Source organism: Harpia harpyja, chromosome 10 (genome assembly GCF_026419915.1).
Source record: "Harpia harpyja isolate bHarHar1 chromosome 10, bHarHar1 primary haplotype, whole genome shotgun sequence".
Classification (NCBI taxonomy): Eukaryota; Metazoa; Chordata; class Aves; order Accipitriformes; family Accipitridae; genus Harpia; species Harpia harpyja.
In genome coordinates, this window is record NC_068949.1 from 10,138,212 (window position 1) to 10,156,317 (window position 18,106).

Genomic DNA, 18,106 nt, shown 5'->3' on the forward strand with positions numbered 1-18,106 from the left:
GCATATCTCATGGTGTTCGTCCTCGGCAGAGCCTCTTTCCGAAAAAGCATACGTTCCACTCCTTCTCCCACAAGGAAGGTCGCCGCCCTGAAAGCTGGTGCTGCACTTCACTTTCTCTTGGTGCACTATCTACAGCACAATAGCACGGGGGTCTGTGGTTTCCTAGAGACATCACATCTCATGGTGCTCATCCTCGGCAGAGCCTCTTCCCGAAAAGGCAAACGTCCGACTCTTTCTCCCACAAGGAAGGTCGCCGCCCTGAAAGCTGGTGCTGCTCTTCAGCTTGTCTTGTTGCTCTACCTACACGCAGAACAGCAGTGGGGATCTGTGGTTTCCTAGAGACAGCACATCTCATGGTGCTTGTCCTCGGCAGAGCCTCTTCCCGAAAAGGCAAACGTCCCACTCCTTCTCCAGCAAGGCAGGTCGCAGCCCTTGAAGCACTTGCGGGTCTTCATCTTCTCTTGGTGCCCTATCTACAGGCACAACGGCACTGAGGATCTCTGCTTTCCTAGAGAGAGCACATCTCATGGTGCTCGTCCTCGGCAGAGCCTCTTTCCGAAAAAGCAAACGTCCGACTCCTTCTCCCACAAGGAAGGTCGCAGCCCTGAAAGCTGTTGCTGCTCTTCACCTTCTCTTGGTGCACTATCTACAGGCACAACAGCACTGGGGATCTGTGCTTTCCTAGAGACAGCACATCTCATGGTGCTCGTCCTCGGCAGAGCCTCTTCCCGAAAAGGCAAACGTCCCACTCCTTCTCCCACAAGGAAGGTCGCAGCCCTGAAAGCTGGTGCTGCTCTTCACCTTCTCTTGGCACCTTATCTACAGGCACAACAGCAGTGGGGATATGTGGTTTCCTAGAGACAGCACATCTCATGGTGCTCGTCCTCGGCTGAGCCTCTTTCCAAAAAGGCAAACGTCCGAATCCTTCTTACACAAGGAAGGTCGCAGCCCTGAAAGCTGGTGCTGCTCTTCACCTTCTCTTGGTGCACTATCTACAGGCACAACAGCAGTGGGGATCTGTGGTTTCCTAGAGACAGCACATCTCATGGTGCTTGTCCTCGGCAGAGCCTCTTTCCGAAAACCAAACGTCCGACTCCTTCTCCCACAAGGAAGGTCGCAGCCCTGAAAGCTGTTGCTGCTCTTCACCTTCTCTTGGTGCACTATCTACAGGCACAACAGCAGTGAGGATCTGTGCTTTCCTAGAGACAGCACGTCTCATTGTGATCGTCCTCGGCAGAGCCTCTTTCCGAAAAGGCAAACGTCCGACGCCTTTTCCCACAAGGAAGGGCGCAGCCCTTGAAGCACTTGCGGGTCTTCACCTTCTCTTGGTGCCCTATCTACAGGCACAACAGCACTGAGAATCTCTGCTTTCCTAGAGACAGCACATCTCATGGTGCTCGTCCTCGGCAGAGCGTCTTTCCGAAAAAGCAAACGTCCCACTCCTTCTCCCACAAGGAAGGTCGCAGCCCTGAAAGCTGGTGCTGCTCTTCACCTTCTCTTGGTGCACTATCTACAGGCACAACAGCACTGGGGATCTGTGCTTTCCTAGAGACAGCACGTCTCATGGTGGTCGTCCTCGGCAGAGCCTCTTTCCGAAAAGGCAAACGTCCCACTCCTTCTCCCACAAGGAAGGTCGCAGCCCTGAAAGCTGGTGCTGCTCTTCACCTTCTCTTGGTGCACTATCTACAGGCAGAACAGCAGTGGGGATATGTGCTTTCCTAGAGACAGCACGTCTCATGGTGCTCGTCCTCGGCAGAGCCTCTTTCCGAAAAGGCAAACGTCCAACTCCTTCTCCCACAAGGAAGGTCGCAGCCCTTGAAGCACTTGCGGGTCTTCACCTTCCGTTGCTGCCCTATCTACAGGCACAACAGCACTGAGGATCTCTGCTTTCCTAGAGACAGCACATCTCCTGGTGCTCGTCCTCAGCAGAACCTCTTTCCGAAAAAGCAAACGTCCGACTCCTTCTCCCACAAGGAAGGTCGCAGACCTGAAAGCTGGTGCTGCTCTTCACCTTCTCTTCGAGCACTATCTACAGGCAGAACAGCAGTGGGGATCTGTGCTTTCCTAGAGACACCATATCTCATGGTGCTCGTCCTCGGCAGAGCCTCTTTCCGAAAAAGCAAACGTCCCTCTCCTTCTCCCACAAGGAAGGGCGCAGCCGTGAAAGCTGGTGCTGCTCTTCACTTTCTCTTGGTGCACTATCTACAGCACAATAGCACGGGGGATCTGTGGTTTCCTAGAGACATCACATCTCATGGTGCTTATCCTCGGCAGAGCGTCTTCCCGAAAAGGCAAACGTCCGACTCCTTCTCCCACAAGGAAGGTCGCCGCCCTGAGAATTGGTGCTGCTCTTCACCTTGTCTTGTTGCTCTACCTACACGCAGAACAGCAGTGGGGATCTGTGGTTTCCTAGAGACAGCACATCTCATGGTGCTTGTCCTCGGCAGAGCCTCTTTCCGAAAAGGCAAACGTCCGACTCCTTCTCCCACAAGGAAGGTCGCAGCCCTGAAAGCTGTTGCTGCTCTTCACCTTCTCTTGGTGCACTATCTACAGGCACAACAGCACTGGGGATCTGTGCTTTCCTAGAGACAGCACATCTCATGGTGCTCGTCCTCGGCAGAGACTCTTTCCAAAAAGGCAAACGTCCGACACCTCTGACACAAGGAAGGTCGCAGCCCTGAAAGCTGGTGCTGCTCTTCACCTTCTCTTGGTGCACTATCTACAGGCACAACAGCAGTGGGTATCTGTGGTTTCCTAGAGACAGCACATCTCATGGTGCTCGTCCTCGGCAGAGCCTCTTTCCGAAAACCAAACGTCCGACTCCTTCTCCCACAAGGAAGGTCGCCGCCCTGAAAGCTGGTGCTGCTCTTCACCTTCTCTTGGTGCACTATCTACAGGCACAACAGCAGTGGGGATCTGTGGTTTCCTAGAGACAGCACATCTCATGGTGCTCGTCCTCGGCAGAGCCTCTTTCCGAAAACCAAAGTTCCGACTCCTTCTCCCACAAGGAAGGTCGCAGCCCTGAAAGCTGTTGCTGCTCTTCACCTTCTCTTGGCACCTTATCTACAGGCACAACAGCAGTGGGGATATGTGGTTTCCTAGAGACAGCACATCTCATGGTGCTCGTCCTCGGCTGAGCCTCTTTCCAAAAAGGCAAACGTCCGACTACTTCTGACACAAGGAAGGTCGCAGCCCTGAAAGCTGGTGCTGCTCTTCACCTTCTCTTGGTGCACTATCTACAGGCACAACAGCAGTGGGGATCTGTGGTTTCCTAGAGACAGCACATCTCATGGTGCTCGTCCTCGGCAGAGCCTCTTTCCGAAAAGGCAAACGTCCGACTCCTTCTCCCACAAGGAAGGTCGCCGCCCTGAAAGCTGGTGCTGCTCTTCACCTTCTCTTGGTGCACTATCTACAGGCACAACAGCACTGGGGATCTGTGCTTTCCTAGAGACAGCACATCTCATGGTGCTCGTCCTTGGCAGAGCCTCTTTCCGAAAAGGCAAACGTCCGACGCCTTTTCCCACAAGGAAGGGCGCAGCCCTTGAAGCACTTGCGGGTCTTCACCTTCTCTTGGTGCCCTATCTACAGGCACAACAGCACTGAGGATCTCTGCTTTCCTAGAGACAGCACATCTCATGTTGCTCGTCCTCGGCAGAGCCTCTTTCCGAAAAAGCAAACATCCCACTCCTTCTCCCACAAGGAAGCTCGCAGCCCTGAAAGCTGGTGCTGCTCTTCACCTTCTCTTGGTGCACTATCTACAGGCACAACAGCAGTGGGGATCTGTGCTTTCCTAGAGACAGCACGTCTCATGGTGGTCGTCCTCGGCAGAGCCTCTTTCCGAAAAGGCAAACGTCCGACTCCTTCTCCCACAAGGAAGGTCGCAGCCCTGAAAGCTGGTGCTGCTCTTCACCTTCTCTTGGTGCACTATCTACAGGCACAACAGCAGTGGGGATATGTGCTTTCCTAGAGACAGCACGTCTCATGGTGCTTGTCCTAGGCAGAGCCTCTTTCCGAAAAGGCAAACGTCCGACTCCTTCTCCCACAAGGAAGGTCGCAGCCCTTGAAGCACTTGCGGGTCTTCATCTTCTCTTGGTGCCCTATCTACAGGCACAACGGAACTGAGGATCTCTGCTTTCCTAGAGACAGCACATCTCATGGTGCTTGTCCTCGGCAGAGCCTCTTTCCGAAAAAGCAAACGTCCCACTCCTTCTCCCACAAGGAAGGTCGCAGCCCTGAAAGCTGTTGCTGCTCTTCACCTTCTCTTGGCACCTTATCTACAGGCACAACAGCAGTGGGGATCTGTGCTTTCCTAGAGACAGCACATCTCATGGTGCTCGTCCTCGGCAGAACCTCTTTCCGAAAAGCAAACGTCCGACTCCTTCTCCCACAAGGAAGGTCGCAGCCCTGAAAGCTGTTGCTGCTCTTCACCTTCTCTTGGTGCACTATCTACAGGCACAACAGCAGTGGGGATATGTGCTTTCCTAGAGACAGCACGTCTCATGGTGCTTGTCCTAGGCAGAGCCTCTTTCCGAAAAGGCAAACGTCCGACTCCTTCTCCCACAAGGAAGGTCGCAGCCCTTGAAGCACTTGCGGGTCTTCATCTTCTCTTGGTGCCCTATCTACAGGCACAACGGAACTGAGGATCTCTGCTTTCCTAGAGACAGCACATCTCATGGTGCTTGTCCTCGGCAGAGCCTCTTTCCGAAAAAGCAAACGTCCCACTCCTTCTCCCACAAGGAAGGTCGCAGCCCTGAAAGCTGTCGCTGCTCTTCACCTTCTCTTGGTGCACTATCTACAGGCAGAACAGCAGTGGGGATATGTGGTTTCCTAGAGACAGCACATCTCATGGTGCTCGTCCTCGGCTGAGCCTCTTTCCAAAAAGGCAAACGTCCGACTCCTTCTGACACAAGGAAGGTCGCAGAACTGAAAGCTGGTGCTGCTCTTCACCTTCTCTTGGTGCACTATCTACAGGCACAACAGCAGTGGGTATCTGTGGTTTCCTAGAGACAGCACATCTCATGGTGCTTGTCCTCGGCAGATCCTCTTTCCGAAAACCAAACGTCCGACTCCTTCTCCCACAAGGAAGGTCGCAGCCCTGAAAGCTGTTGCTGCTCTTCACCTTCTCTTGGTGCACTATCTACAGGCAGAACAGCAGTGGGGATCTGTGCTTTCCTAGAGACAGCACGTCTCATGGTGCTCGTCCTCGGCAGAGCCTCTTTCCGAAAAGGCAAACGTCCAACTCCTTCTCCCACAAGGAAGGGCGCAGGCCTTGAAGCACTTGCGGGTCTTCACGTTCCGTTGCTGCCCTATCTACAGGCAGAACAGCACTGAGGATCTCTGCTTTCCTAGAGACAGCACTTCTCCTGGTGTTCGTCCTCAGCAGAACCTCTTTCCGAAAAAGAAAACGTCCCACTCCTTCTCCCACAAGGAAGGTCGCAGCCCTGAAAGCTGTCGCTGCTCTTCACCTTCTCTTGGTGCACTATCTACAGGCACAACAGCACTGGGGATCTGTGCTTTCCTAGAGACAGCACGTCTCCTGGTGCTCGTCCTCGGCAGAGCCTCTTTCCGAAAAGGCAAACGTCCGACTCCTTCTCCCACAAGGAAGGGCGCAGCCCTTGAAGCACTTGCGGGTCTTCACCTTCCGTTGGTGCCCTATCTACAGGCACAACAGCACTCAGGATCTCTGCTTTCCTAGAGACAGCACATCTCATGGTGCTCGTCCTTGGCAGAGCCTCTTTCCAAAAAAGCAAACGTCCCACTCCTTCTCCCACAAGGAAGCTCGCAGCCCTGAAAGCTGTTGCTGCTCTTCACCTTCTCTTGGTGCACTATCTACAGGCACAACAGCACTGGGGATCTGTGCTTTCCTAGAGACAGCACATCTCATGGTGCTCGTCCTCGGCAGAGCCTCTTCCCGAAAAGGCAAACGTCCCACTCCTTCTCCCACAAGGAAGGTCGCAGCCCTGAAAGCTGGTGCTGCTCTTCACCTTCTCTTGGCACCTTATCTATAGGCAGAACAGCAGTGGGGATATGTGCTTTCCTGGAGACAGCATATCTCATGGTGGTCGTCCTCGGCAGAGCCTCTTTCCGAAAAAGCAAACGTCCCACTCCTTCTCCCACAAGGAAGGTCGCCGCCCTGAAAGCTGGTGCTGCTCTTCACTTTCTCTTGGTGCACTATCTACAGCACAATAGCACGGGGGATCTATGGTTTCCTAGAGACATTACATCTCATGGTGCTCATCCTCGGCAGAGCCTCTTTCCGAAAAGGCAAACGTCCGACTCCTTCTCCCACAAGGAAGGTCGCAGCCCTGAGAATTCGTGCTGCTCTTCACCTTGTCTTGTTGCTCTACCTACACGCAGAACAGCAGTGGGGATCTGTGGTTTCCTAGAGACAGCACATCTCATGGTGCTCGTCCTCGGCAGAGCCTCTTTCCGAAAAGGCAAACGTCCGACGCCTTTTCCCACAAGGAAGGGCGCAGCCCTTGAAGCACTTGCGGGTCTTCACCTTCTCTTGGTGCCCTATCTACAGGCACAACAGCACTGAGGATCTCTGCTTTCCTAGAGACAGCACATCTCATGGTGCTCGTCCTCGGCAGAGCCTCTTTCCGAAAAAGCAAACGTCCCACTCCTTCTCCCACAAGGAAGGTCGCAGCCCTGAAAGCTGGTGCTGCTCTTCACCTTCTCTTGGTACACTATCTACAGGCAGAACAGCAGTGGGGATCTGTGCTTTCCTAGAGACAGCACGTCTCATGGTGCTCGTCCTCGGCAGAGCCTCTTTCCGAAAAGGCAAACGTCCGACTCCTTCTCCCACAAGGAAGGTCGCAGCCCTGAAAGCTGGTGCTGCTCTTCACCTTCTCTTTGTGCACTATCTACAGGCAGAACAGCAGTGGGGATATGTGCTTTCCTAGAGACAGCACGTCTCATGGTGCTCCTCCTCGGCAGAGCCTCTTTCCGAAAAGGCAAACGTCCGACTCCTTCTCCCACAAGGAAGGGCGCAGCCCTTGAAACACTTGCGGGTCTTCACCTTCCGTTGCTGCCCTATCTACAGGCACAACAGCACTGAGGATCTCTGCTTTCCTAGAGACAGCACATCTCCTGGTGCTCGTCCTCAGCAGAACCTCTTTCCGAAAAACATAACGTCCCACTCCTTCTCCCACAAGGAAGGTCGCAGCCCTGAAAGCTGGTGCTGCTCTTCACCTTCTCTTGGTGCACTATCTACAGCACAATAGCACGGGGGATCTGTGGTTTCCTAGAGACATCACATCTCATGGTGCTCATCCTCGGCAGAGCCTCTTCCCGAAAAGGCAAACGTCCGACTCCTTCTCCCACAAGGAAGGTCGCCGCCCTGAGAATTGGTGCTGCTCTTCACCTTGTCTTGTTGCTCTACCTACACGCAGAACAGCAGTGGGAATCTGTGGTTTCCTAGAGACAGCACATCTCATGGTGCTTGTCCTCGGCAGAGCCTCTTCCCGAAAAGGCAAACGTCCCACTCCTTCTCCAGTAAGGAAGGTCGCAGCCCTTGAAGCACTTGCGGGTCTTCATCTTCTCTTGGTGCCCTATCTACAGGCACAACGGCACTGAGGATCTCTGCTTTCCTAGAGACAGCACATCTCATGGTGCTCGTCCTCGGCAGAGCCTCTTTCCGAAAAAGCAAACGTCCCACTCCTTCTCCCACAAGGAAGGTCGCAGCCCTGAAAGCTGTTGCTGCTCTTCACCTTCTCTTGGTGCACTATCTACAGGCACAACAGCACTGGGGATCTGTGCTTTCCTAGAGACAGCACATCTCATGGTGCTCGTCCTCGGCAGAGCCTCTTTCCGAAAAAGCAAACGTCCCACTCCTTCTCCCACAAGGAAGGTCGCAGCCCTGAAAGCTCGTGCTGCTCTTCACCTTATCTTGGCACCTTATCTACAGGCACAACAGCAGTGGGGATATGTGGTTTCCTAGAGACAGCACATCTCATGGTGCTCGTCCTCGGCTGAGCCTCTTTCCGAAAAAGCAAACGTCCGACTCCTTCTGACACAAGGAAGGTCGCAGCCCTGAAAGCTGGTGCTGCTCTTCACCTTCTCTTGGTGCACTATCTACAGGCACAACAGCAGTGGGGATCTGTGGTTTCCTAGAGACAGCACATCTCATGGTGCTTGTCCTCGGCAGAGCCTCTTTCCGAAAACCAAACGTCCGACTCCTTCTCCCACAAGGAAGGTTGCAGCCCTGAAAGCTCGTGCTTCTCTTCACCTTCTCTTGGTGCACTATCTACAGGCACAACAGCAGTGGGGATCTGTGCTTTCCTAGAGACAGCACGTCTCATGGTGCTCGTCCTTCGCAGAACCTATTTCCGAAAAGGCAAACGTCCGACGCCTTTTCCCACAAGGAAGGTCGCAGCCCTTGAAGCACTTGCGGGTCTTCACCTTCTCTTGGTGCCCTATCTACAGGCACAACAGCACTGAGGATCTCTGCTTTCCTAGAGACAGCACATCTCATGGTGCTCGTCCTCGGCAGATCCTCGTTCCGAAAAAGCAAAAGTCCCACTCATTCTCCCACAAGGAAGGTCGCAGCCCTGAAAGCTGGTGCTGCTCTTCACCTTCTCTGGGTGCACTATCTACAGGCAGAACAGCAGTGGGGATATGTGCTTTCCTAGAGACAGCACGTCTCATGGTGCTCGTCCTCGGCAGTGCCTATTTCCGAAAAGGCAAACGTCCGACTCCTTCTCCCACAAGGAAGGTCGCCGCCCTTGAAGCACTTGCGGGTCTTCACCTTCCGTTGCTGCCCTACCTACAGGCAGAACAGCAGTGGGGATCTGTGCTTTCCTAGATACACCATATCTCCTGGTGCTCGTCCTGGGAAGAGCCTCTTTCCGAAAAAGCAAACGTCTGACTCCTTCTCCCACAAGGAAGGTCGCAGCCCTGAAAGCTGGTGCTGCTCTTCACCTTCTCTTGGCACCTTATCTATAGGTAGAACAGCAGTGGGGATATGTGCTTTCCTGGAGACAGCATATCTCATGGTGGTCGTCCTCGGCAGAGCCTCTTTCCGAAAAAGCAAACGTCCGACTCCTTCTCCCACAAGGAAGGTCGCCGCCCTGAAAGCTGGTGCTGCTCTTCACCTTCTCTTGGTGCACTATCTACAGGCACAACAGCAGTGGGGATCTGTGGTTTCCTAGAGATAGCACATCTCATGGTGCTTGTCCTCGGCAGAGCCTCTTTCCGAAAAGGCAAACATCCGACTCCTTCTCCCACAAGGAAGGTCACAGCCCTGAAAGCTGGTGCTGCTCTTCACCTTCTCTTGGTGCACTATCTACAGGCACAACAGCTCTGGGGATCTGTGCTTTCTTAGAGACAGCACGTCTCATGGTGCTCGTCCTCGGCAGAGCCTCTTTCCGAAAAGGCAAATGTCCGACTCCTTCTTCCACAAGGAAGGGCGCAGCCCTTGAAGCACTTGCGGGTCTTCACCTTCCGTTGGTGCCCTATCTACAGGCACAACAGCACTGAGGATCTCTGCTTTCTTAGAGACAGCACATCTCATGGTGCTTGTCCTTGGCAGAGCCTCTTTACGAAAAAGCAAACGTCCCACTCCTTCTCCCACAAGGAAGGTCGCAGACCTGAAAGCTGGTGCTGCTCTTCACTTTCTCTTGGTGCACTATCTACAGCACAACAGCACGGGGGATCTGTGGTTTCCTAGAGACATCACATCTCATGGTGCTCGTCCTCGGCAGAGCCTCTTCCCGAAAAGGCAAACGTCCGACTCCTTCTCCCACAAGGAAGGTTGCCGCCCTGAGAATTGGTGCTGCTCTTCACCTTGTCTTGTTGCTCTACCTACACGCAGAACAGCAGTGGGGATCTGTGGTTTCCTAGAGACAGCACATCTCATGGTGCTTGTCCTCGGCAGAGCCTCTTCCCGAAAAGGCAAACGTCCTACTCCTTCTCCCACAAGGAAGGTCGCAGCCCTGAAAGCTGTTGCTGCTCTTCACCTTCTCTTGGTGCACTATCTACAGGCACAACAGCACTGGGGATCTGTGCTTTCCTAGAGACAGCACATCTCATGGTGCTCGTCCTCGGCAGAGCCTCTTCCCGAAAAGGCAAACGTCCCACTCCTTCTCCCACAAGGAAGGTCGCAGCCCTGAAAGCTGGTGCTGCTCTTCACCTTCTCTTGGTGCTCTATCTACAGGCAGAACAGCAGTGGGGATCTGTGCTTTCCTAGAGACAGCATATCTCATGGTGCTCGTCCTGGGAAGAGCCTCTTTCCGAAAAGGCAAACGTCCGACTCTTTCTCCCACAAGGAAGGTCGCAGCCCTGAAAGCTGGTGCTGCTCTTCACCTTCTCTTGGCACCTTATCTATAGGCAGAACAGCAGTGGGGATATGTGCTTTCCTAGAGACAGCATATCTCATGGTGCTCGTCCTCAGCAGAACCTCTTTCCGAAAAAGCAAACGTCCGACTCCTTCTCCCACAAGGAAGGTCGCCGCCCTGAAAGCTGGTGCTGCTCTTCACCTTCTCTTGGTGCACTATCTACAGGCACAAAAGCACTGGGGATCTGTGGTTTCCTAGAGACAGCACATCTCATGGTGCTTGTCCTCGGCAGAGCCTCTTTCCGAAAAGGGAAAAGTCCGACTCCTTCTCCCACAAGGAAGGTCGCAGCCCTGAAAGCTGGTGCTGCTCTTCACCTTCTCTTGGTGCACTATCTACAGGCAGAACAGAAGTGGGGATCTGTGCTTTCCTAGAGACAGCATGTCTCATGGTGCTCGTCCTCGGCAGAGCCTATTTCCGAAAAGGCAAACGTCCCACTCGTTCTCCCACAAGGAAGGGCGCAGCCCTTGAAGCACTTGCGGGTCTTCACCTTCCGTTGGTGCCCTATCTACAGGCACAACAGCACTGAGGATCTCTGCTTTCCTCGAGACAGCACATCTCATGGTGCCCGTCCTTGGCAGAGCCTCTTTACGAAAAAGCAAACGTCCCACTCCTTCTCCCACAAGGAAGGTCGCAGACCTGAAAGCTGGTGCTGCTCTTCACCTTCTCTTGGTGCACTATCTACAGCACAACAGCACGGGAGATCTGTGGTTTCCTAGAGACATCACATCTCCTGGTGCTCGTCCTCGGCAGAGCCTCTTTCCGAAAAGGCAAACGTCCGACTCCTTCTCCCACAAGGAAGGTCGCCGCCCTGAAAGCTGGTGCTGCTCTTCACCTTCTCTTGGCACCTTATCTACAGGCACAACAGCACTGAGGATCTCTGCTTTCCTAGAGACAGCACATCTCATGGTGCTCGTCCTCAGCATAAACTTTTTCCGAAAAAGCAAGCGTCCCACTCCTTCTCCAACAAGGAAGATCGCAGCCCTGAAAGCTGGTGCTGCTCTTCACCTTCTCTTGGTGCACTATCTACAGGCACAACAGCACTGGGGATCTGTGCTTTCCTAGAGACAGCACATCTCATGGTGCTTGTCCTTGGCAGAGCCTCTTCCCGAAAAGGCAAACGTCCGACTCCTTCTCCCACAATGAAGGTCGCAGCCCTGAAAGCTCTTGCTGCTCTTCACCTTCTCTTGGTGCACTATATACAGGCACAACAGCACTGGGGATCTGTGGTTTTTAGAGACAGCACATCTCATGGTGCTCGTCCTCAGCAGAGCCTCTTTCCGAAAAGGCAAACGTCCGAATCCTTCTCCCACAAGAAAGGTCGCAGCCCTGAAAGCTGGTGCTGCTCTTCACCTTCTCTTGGTGCACTATCTACAGGCACAACAGCAGTGGGGATCTGTGGTTTCCTAGAGACAGCACATCTCATGGTGCTTGTCCTCGGCAGAGCCTCTTTCCGAAAACCAAACGTCCGACTCCTTCTCCCACAAGGAAGGTCGCAGCCCTGAAAGCTGGTGCTGCTCTTCACCTTCTCTTGGTGCACTATCTACAGGCAGAACAGCAGTGGGGATCTGTGCTTTCCTAGAGACAGCACGTCTCATGGTGCTGGTCCTCGGCAGAGCCTCTTTCCGAAAAGGCAAACGTCCAACTCCTTCTCCCACAAGGAAGGGCGCAGCCCTTGAAGCACTTGCGGGTCTTAACCTTCCGTTGCTGCCCTATCTACAGGCACAACAGCACTGAGGATCTCTGCATTCCTAGAAACAGCACATCTCATGGTGCTTGTCCTCGGCAGAGCCTCTTTCCGAAAAATCAAACGTCCCACTCCTTCTCCCACAAGGAAGCTCGCAGCCCTGAAAGCTGGTGCTGCTCTTCACCTTCTCTTGGTGCACTATCTACAGGCACAAAAGCACTGGGGATCTGTGCTTTCCTAGAGACAGCACATCTCATGGTGCTTGTCCTCGGCAGAGCCTCTTCCCAAAAAGGTTAAAGTCCGACTCCTTCTCCAACAAGGAAGGGCGCAGCCCTTGAAGCACTTGCGGGTCTTCACCTTCTCTTGGTGCCCTATCTACAGGCACAACAGCACTGGGGATCTCTGCTTTCCTAGAGACAGCACATCTCATGGTGCTCGTCCTCAGCAGAACCTCTTTCCGAAAAAGCAAACGTCCGACTCCTTCTCCTACAAGGAAGGTCGCAGCCCTGAAAGCTGTTGCTGCTCTTCACCTTCTCTTGGTGCACTATCTACAGGCACAACAGCACTGGGGATCTGTGCTTTCCTAGAGACAGCACATCTCATGGTGCTAATCCTCGGCAGAGCCTCTTTCCAAAAAGGCAAACGTCCCACTCCTTCTCCCACAAGGAACGTCGCAGCCCTGAAAGCTGGTGCTGCTCTTCACCTTCTCTTGGTGCCCTATCTACAGGCACAACAGCACTGAGGATCTCTGCTTTCCTAGAGACAGCACATCTCATGGTGCTCATCCTCGGCAGAGCCTCTTTCCGAAAAAGCAAACGTCCCACTCCTTCTCCCACAAGGAAGGTCGCAGCCCTGAAAGCTGTTGCTGCTCTTCACCTTCTCTTGGTGCACTATCTACAGGCAGAACAGCAGTGGGGATCTGTGCTTTCCTAGAGACAGCACGTCTCATGGTGGTCGTCCTCGGCAGAGCCTCTTTCTGAAAAGGCAAACGTCCGACTCCTTCTCCCACAAGGAAGGTCGCAGCCCTTGAAGCACTTGCGGGTCTTCATCTTCTCTTGGTGCCCTATCTACAGGCACAACGGCACTGAGGATCTCTGCTTTCCTAGAGACAGCACATCTCATGGTGCTCGTCCTCGGCAGAGCCTCTTTCCGAAAAAGCAAACGTTCCACTCCTTCTCCCACAAGGAAGGTCGCAGCCCTGAAAGCTGGTGCTGCTCTTCACCTTCTCTTGGCACCTTATCTATAGGCAGAACAGCAGTGGGGATATGTGCTTTCCTAGAGACAGCATATCTCATGGTGCTCGTCCTCAGCAGAACCTCTTTCCGAAAAAGCAAACGTCCGACTCCTTCTCCCACAAGGAAGGTCGCCGCCCTGAAAGCTGGTGCTGCTCTTCACCTTCTCTTGGTGCACTATCTACAGGCACAAAAGCACTGGGGATCTGTGGTTTCCTAGAGACAGCACATCTCATGGTGCTTGTCCTCGGCAGAGCCTCTTTCCGAAAAGGCAAACGTCCGACTCCTTCTCCCACAAGGAAGGTCGCAGCCCTGAAAGCTGGTGCTGCTCTTCACCTTCTCTTGGTGCACTATCTACAGGCAGAACAGAAGTGGGGATCTGTGCTTTCCTAGAGACAGCATGTCTCATGGTGCTCGTCCTCGGCAGAGCCTATTTCCGAAAAGGCAAACGTCCCACTCCTTCTCCCACAAGGAAGGGCGCAGCCCTTGAAGCACTTGCGGGTCTTCACCTTCCGTTGGTGCCCTATCTACAGGCACAACAGCACTGAGGATCTCTGCTTTCCTCGAGACAGCACATCTCATGGTGCTCGTCCTTGGCAGAGACTCTTTACGAAAAAGCAAACGTCCCACTCCTTCTCCCACAAGGAAGGTCGCAGACCTGAAAGCTGGTGCTGCTCTTCACCTTCTCTTGGTGCACTATCTACAGCACAACAGCACGGGAGATCTGTGGTTTCCTAGAGACATCACATCTCCTGGTGCTCGTCCTCGGCAGAGCCTCTTTCCGAAAAGGCAAACGTCCGACTCCTTCTCCCACAAGGAAGGTCGCCGCCCTGAAAGCTGGTGCTGCTCTTCAACTTCTCTTGGCACCTTATCTACAGGCACAACAGCACTGAGGATCTCTGCTTTCCTAGTGACAGCACATCTCATGGTGCTCGTCCTCAGCATAAACTTTTTCCGAAAAAGCAAGCGTCCCACTCCTTCTCCAACAAGGAAGGTCGCAGCCCTGAAAGCTGGTGCTGCTCTTCACCTTCTCTTGGTGCACTATCTACAGGCACAACAGCACTGGGGATCTGTGGTTTCCTAGAGACAGCACATCTCATGGTGCTTGTCCTTGGCAGAGCCTCTTCCCGAAACGGCAAACGTCCCACTCCTTCTCCCACAAGGAAGGTCGCAGCCCTGAAAGCTGGTGCTGCTCTTCACCTTCTCTTGGTGCACTATCTACAGGCACAACAGCACTGGGGATCTGTGGTTTTTAGAGACAGCACATCTCATGGTGCTCGTCCTCAGCAGAGCCTCTTTCCGAAAAGGCAAACGTCCGAATCCTTCTCCCACAAGAAAGGTCGCAGCCCTGAAAGCTGGTGCTGCTCTTCACCTTCTCTTGGTGCACTATCTACAGGCACAAAAGCACTGGGGATCTCTGCTTTCCTAGAGACAGCAGATCTCATGGTGCTTGTCCTCGGCAGAGCCTCTTTCCGAAAACCAAACGTCCGACTCCTTCTCCCACAAGGAAGGTCGCAGCCCTGAAAGCTGGTGCTGCTCTTCACCTTGTCTTGTTGCTCTACCTACACGCAGAACAGCAGTGGGGATCTGTGGTTTCCTAGAGACAGCACATCTCATGGTGCTTGTCCTCGGCAGAGCCTCTTCCCGAAAAGGCAAACGTCCTACTCCTTCTCCCACAAGGAAGGTCGCAGCCCTGAAAGCTGTTGCTGCTCTTCACCTTCTCTTGGTGCACTATCTACAGGCAGAACAGCAGTGGGGATATGTGTTTTCCTAGAGACAGCACGTCTCCTGGTGCTTGTCCTCGGCAGAGCCTATTTCCGAAAAGGCAAACGTCCGACTTCTTCTCCCACAAGGAAGGGCGCAGCCCTTGAAGGAGTTGCTGGTCTTCACCTTCTCTTGGTGCCCTATCTACAGGCACAACAGCACTGGGGATCTGTGCTTTCCTAGAGACAGCACATCTCATGGTGCTCGTCCTCGGCAGAACCTCTTTCCGAAAAAGCAAACATCCCACTCCTTCTCCCACAAGGCAGGTCGCCGCCCTGAAAGCTGGTGCTGCTCTTCACCTTACCTTGGCACCTTATCTACAGGCACAGTAGCACGGGGGATCTGTGCTTTCCTAGAGACAGCACATCTCATGGTGCTCATCCTCGGGAGAAACTCTTTCCGAAAAGGCAAACGTCCGACTCCTTCTCCCACAAGGAAGGGCGCAGCCCTGAAAGGTGGTGCTGCTCTTCACCTTCTCTTGGTGCACTATCTACAGGCAGAACAGCAGTGGGGATCTGTGCTTTCCTAGAGACAGCATATCTCATGGTGCTCGTCCTGGGAAGAGCCTCTTTCCGAAAAAGCAAACGTCCTACTCCTTCTCCGACAAGGAAGGTCGCAGCCCTGAAAGCTGGTGCTGCTCTTCACCTTCTCTTGGCACCTTATCTACAGGCACAACAGCAGTGGGGATCTGGGCTTAACTGGAGACAGCACATCTCATGGTGCTCGTCCTCCGCAAAGCCTCTTTCTGAAAAGGCAAACTTCTCACTCCTTCTCCCACAAGGAAAGTCGCAGCCCTTGAAGCACGTGTGGGTCTTCACATACCTTTGGCACCCTATCTACAGGCACAACAGCAGTGGGGATCTGTGCTTAATTCGAGACAGCACATCTCATGGTGCTCGTCCTCGGCAGAGCCTCTTTCCGAAAAGGCAAACGTCCGACTCCTTCTCCCTCATGGAAGGTCGCCGCCCTGAAAGCTGGTGCTGCTCTTCATCTTCCCTTGGCACCCTATCTACAGGCACAACAGCAGTGGGGATCTGTGCTTAATTCGAGACAGCACATCTCATGGTGCTCGTCCTCGGCAGAGCCTCTTCCCGAAAAGGCAAACGTCCGACTCCTTCTCCCACAAGGAAGGGCGCAGCCCTGAAAGCTGGTGCTGCTCTTCATCTTCTCTTGGTGCACTATCTACAGGCACAACAGCACTGGGGATCTGTGCTTTCCTAGAGACAGCACATCTCATGGTGCTCGTCCTCGGCAGATCCTCTTCCCGAAAAGGCAAACGTCCGACTCCTTATCCCACAAGGAAGGGCGCAGCCCTTGAAGCACTTGCGGGTCTTCATCTTCTCTTGGTGCCCTATCTACAGGCACAACAGCACTGACGATCTCTGCATTCCTAGAGACAGCACATCTCATGGTGCTCGTCCTCGGCAGAGCCTCTTTACGAAAAAGCAAACGTCCCACTCCTTCTCCCACAAGGAAGATCGCAGACCAGAAAGCTGGTGCTGCTCTTCACCTTCTCTTGGTGCACTATCTACAGGCACAACAGCAGTGGGGATCTGTGCTTTCCTAGAGACAGCACATCTCATGGTGCTCGTCCTCTGCAGAGCCTCTTTCCGAAAAGCAAATGTCCCACTCCTTCTCCCACAAGGAAGGTCGCAGCCCTGAAAGCTGTTGCTGCTCTTCACCTTCTCTTGGTGCACTATCTACAGGCACAACAGCACTGGGGATCTGTGCTTTCCTAGAGACAGCACGTCTCATGGTGCTCGTCCTCGGCAGAGCCTCTTTCCGAAAAGGCAAACGTCCGACTCCTTCTCCCACAAGGAAGGGCGCAGCCCTTGAAGCACTTGCGGGTCTTCACCTTCCGTTGGTGCCCTATCTACAGGCACAACAGCACTGAGGATCTCTGCATTCCTAGAGACAGCACATCTCATGGTGCTTGTCCTTGGCATAGCCTCTTTCCGAAAAAGCAAACGTCCCACTCCTTCTCCCACAAGGAAGGTCGCCGCCCTGAAAGCTGGTGCTGCTCTTCACCTTCTCTGGTGCACTATCTACAGGCACAAAAGCACTGGGGATCTGTGGTTTCCTAGAGACAGCACATCTCATGGTGGTCGTCCTCGGCAGAGCCTCTTTCCGAAAAGGCAAACGTCCGACTCCTTCTCCCACAAGGAAGGGCGCAGCCCTTGAATCACTTGCGGGTCTTCACCTTCCGTTGGTGCCCTATCTACAGGCACAAAAGCACTGGGGATCTGTGGTTTCCAAGAGACAGCACATCTCCTGGTGCTCGTCCTCAGCAGAACCTCTTTCCGAAAAAGAAAACGTCCCACTCCTTCTCCCACAAGGAAGGTCGCAGCCCTGAAAGCTGGTGCTGCTCTTCACCTTCTCTTGGTGCACTATCTACAGGCAGAACAGCAGTGGGGATATGTGTTTTCCTAGAGACAGCACGTCTCATGGTGCTTGTCCTCGGCAGAGCCTATTTCCGAAAAAGCAAACATCCCACTCCTTCTCCCACAAGGCAGGTCGCCGCCCTGAAAGCTGGTGCTGCTCTTCACCTTACCTTGGCACCTTATCTACAGGCACAGTAGCACGGGGGATCTGTGCTTTCCTAGAGACAGCACATCTCATGGTGCTCCTCCTCGGGAGAAACTCTTTCCGAAAAGGCAAACGTCCGTCTCCTTCTCCCACAAGGAAGGGCGCAGCCCTGAAAGGTGGTGCTGCTCTTCACCTTCTCTTGGTGCACTATCTACAGGCAGAACAGCACTGGGGATCTGTGCTTTCCTAGAGACAGCATATCTCATGGTGCTCGTCCTGGGAAGAGCCTCTTTCCGAAAAAGCAAACGTCCGACTCCTTCTCCGACAAGGAAGGTCGCAGCCCTGAAAGCTGGTGCTGCTCTTCACCTTCTCTTGGCACCTTATCTACAGGCACAACAGCAGTGGGGATCTGGGCTTAACTAGAGACAGCACATCTCATGGTGCTCGTCCTCGGCAGAGCCTCTTTCCGAAAAGCAAATGTCCCACTCCTTCTCCCACAAGGAAGGTCGCAGCCCTGAAAGCTGTTGCTGCTCTTCACCTTCTCTTGGTGCACTATCTACAGG